This window comes from Miniopterus natalensis, chromosome 17 (assembly GCF_054644295.1).
Source record: "Miniopterus natalensis isolate mMinNat1 chromosome 17, mMinNat1.hap1, whole genome shotgun sequence".
Classification (NCBI taxonomy): Eukaryota; Metazoa; Chordata; class Mammalia; order Chiroptera; family Miniopteridae; genus Miniopterus; species Miniopterus natalensis.
This window is the reverse complement of record NC_142097.1, coordinates 3,110,059-3,113,499: the sequence shown is the minus strand read 5'-3', so window position 1 is coordinate 3,113,499 and position 3,441 is coordinate 3,110,059.

Below are 3,441 nucleotides of genomic sequence, written 5' to 3'. Positions count from 1 at the left end.
GGCGCGGGGCGCGGGGCAGCCGCGTGGGCCGCCGGGGGCATGGCCGGAGCGCCCGGACCGCCGTCCGCCACCCGCGTCTGGCCCGCCGGGCTCTGGCGCTCCGGGCCCGCGCGCAGAGGGCGGGACCGTGGAGGGGTGGTGACGCCCATTGGCCCGCGCGCCCGCCCGTCTGGGACTCCGGCGGCGCCCCGCCCCCTCCCCGACCGAGGTCTGCGCCCACGCTCGGCCGCGGCGCTCTCCGCGACGGTCCCTTGGTGACCGTATCTCACAGAGGCAAGTTCCCCAGTTTTCCCCAATGCTCCAACCCGGTGGGTGCGTCCCGAGCTGTCGCACTGTCTTCCAGCCGGAGCGTGCGGAGCCGCGGCCGCTCCGCGGATTGAGACCGGGCTCTGCGCGGGCCGCCCGCCTGCTTCCCCCAAACCACTCCACCGCCGGCTGGGCGTGTCCGGGACCTGCAGCCTTTGGAGGCTCCCCCGCCCGCACCCGGGGACCCCAGGGGACGGGCAGGGCTCACCTTGCTAACCCGACGGGGCGCCGCAGGGAGAGGGCGGAGGTGCCCGAACTCGCAGGCAGCTAAGGGACCCTGGCAGGGCTTCCGGGCTCCCGACGGCGAGGACGGCTCCGCGGGGCTGCAGCTCTGCGCCGCCCTCGCCCCCGCGCGCCTGCCTCCCGGTCCCCCGCCCTCCCCGCCACTGCCCCGGCGCCTGCAGCCCCGCCGCTCACCTAGTGACACGGTCCACAGCGTTTCATCGCCGCCCGCCCTCCAGAGTGCCCGCGTTCCTCAGGCGTTCTCCTCACCCTGCACGCCCACCCGGGTACGCGCTCGACTCCCAAACCTTCCCCCTAAAGCCGAGCGCCCCACTGCCCACAACTTTTGGACAACTTTTGGACTCCACCAGGAGAGCCTGAGGCCCCCAAATCCAGCATGTCCAAAACCAAGCTCTCCTCCAAACCTGTGCGCGCTCCTCTTTCTGAAACTCAGTTACTGACCTTCTCATCCCCACCCACCGCAGGAAGGGCGCTGACACCCTCCTCCTGCATCCTTCCTGTCCGTAGCAGTGCTGCCAACTCCGCTTCCAGAGCTCTGTTTCCCTCCACCCCAAAGTCGTGCCACAGGTGGGCCCCTCCGCGCCGTCCGCCCCACCGCCCTTCCTTCCCTCTGCCCGCCCTGTGTCTCCGCTCACTGCTCCATCAGTCTTCCCTAGGCCTCACCGACACCCGCGTTCTGGAACACACCTGGTTGTGCCATTCCCTCACCTAGAGTCCTTTGCTAGCAGTCACCAGACAAGGTAGTTAAGAAGATTATCAGGCACCCGGAAAAGATGCTTGCAAAATGTTAAGCAAAAAATAAAACACGGAGGTAACTGCTAAAGGGTAGAGGACTTCTTTTGGGGGTGACAAAGATATTCTAAATATGGTTGCACAGCTCTGTAATATACTTAAAAAGTGCTTAATTATACACTTTAAATAAGTGGATTGTACGGTACATGAATTATATCTCAGTCTACCTGTAATAATAAAACCCCTCAGTCTCTAGCAGGCCGGAGCAGTGACGTCTGTGTAACAATAAGGGCAGCAAAGTCTTCAGAGCAGTCGCAGTGGAGGGCCTGGCTGGGTGAGGTTATTATGAGGGACTGTTTTCTCTCTCCATTTTCCATGTATGTTTTTTACATCTATAATAACAAAACTTGATTTTATGTTAAAATATTGGAGAGCCCACAGATTCCATGCTGAGTTCTGATATCATCTTTCCACAGCACTTGACACGATCTACGTTACATGTACAGAAAACTGGAACCTCAGAGAGGTCAGGGACTTGTCCAAGCACTTCTCTGGGGTTGGGGGAAGATGGAGGAGTTACAGGAGGCTTCCTGGGGAGGTAATTTTTGCGGAGTGGGCAAGACTTGGCAGTGGAGAGGTATTGGATAGGGAGCCATGCTGGGCAGAGGTGGGGCAAGGGGCTTGCTCACGGATAGCCATGCCCAGGAGAATAGAGAAGGGAAGGTCTGCCCAGGGAAGGCTTCACCCGCGAGGATGGTGTTGAGCTCTGCTGGAGTGCTGGGCACCGGCCCAGGGAGGTCTCTGAGCAGGTGATGATGGATCCAAGCTTTACCAGGCAGTAGTGGCTGGAGGTTGGCAGAGGGAGGGGAGGCAGCAGGATGGAAGCCAGCGGGTTGTTGTGGGTGCTTCCTACATACTCTGCAGCCTCCACGCCCTGGGCTCAGCTCCACAATTTTCAGTGCCTGGAATCCCTATTTCTCCTTACTGGAGCCCATCCTACTTGAGGAAACCAAATCACCTGAGTAGAAAGGGTCCCCACTGCAAACCTGTGCTCTCCCCCACCATGTGGCAGCCCACTGAGTCCCACATGACTGGTGTCCACCTGTGGATGCCCACAGCGGAGCCTCCCTCCTCTCTGTCCTCTCCCCAGCCCAGCCCTACCTGGCCCAGTGCTCTTTTACTCACACAACCACCCTCCCCTCTCCACTACAATATCCTCATTTTTTTGGATTTTTTTGGTGTTTTTTTAAAAATTTATCTTTATTGTTGAAAGTATTACAGATGTCCCCCCTTTACCCCCTTTGAGCCCCTCCACCCCACACCTGTCCCCCCAGGCCTTCACCACACTAATGTCTGTGTCCATCAGTTATGTATATATACATATAAGTTCTTTGGTTAATCTCTCCCCACCCACCCCCACTCCCGTCTTCCCTCTGAGGTTCGTCAATTTGTTCCATGCTTTTATGTCTCTGGATCTATTTTGTTCACCAATTTATTTTGTTCATTAGATTCCACATATGAGTGAGATCATATGATACTTGTCTTTCTCTAATTGGCTTATTTTGCTTAACATAATACTCTCCAGGTCCCTCCATGATGTCTCAAAGGTTAAGAGATCCTTTTTCACGGCTGCATAGTATTCCATGGCGTAAACGTACCACAGATTTTTTATCCACTCATCTACTGATGGACACTTGGGCTGTTTCCAGATCTTAGCTATTGTAAACTGCACTGCTATGAACATAGGGGTGCATATATTCTTTCTGATTAGTGTTTCAGGATTCTTAGGATATATTCCTAGAAGTGGGATCACTGGGTCAAAAGGCAGCTCCATTTTTAATTTTTTGAGGAACCTCCACACTGTTTTCCATAGTGGCTGCACCAGTCTGCATTCCCACCAGCAGTGTCCCAGGGCTCCCCTTTCTCCACACCTTCCCCAGCACAAGTCGTTTGTTGATTTGTTGATGGAACCATTCTGACAGGTGTGAAGTGATACCTCATTGTGCTTTTCATTTACATCTTTCTGATGATTAGTGACCTTGAGCATTTTCTCATGTGTCTCTTGGCCATCCGTATGTCCTCTTTGGAGAAGTGTCTATTCAGGTCCTTTGCCCATTTTTTAATTGGGTTGTTTGTCTTTCTCTTGCTGAGTGCTATGAG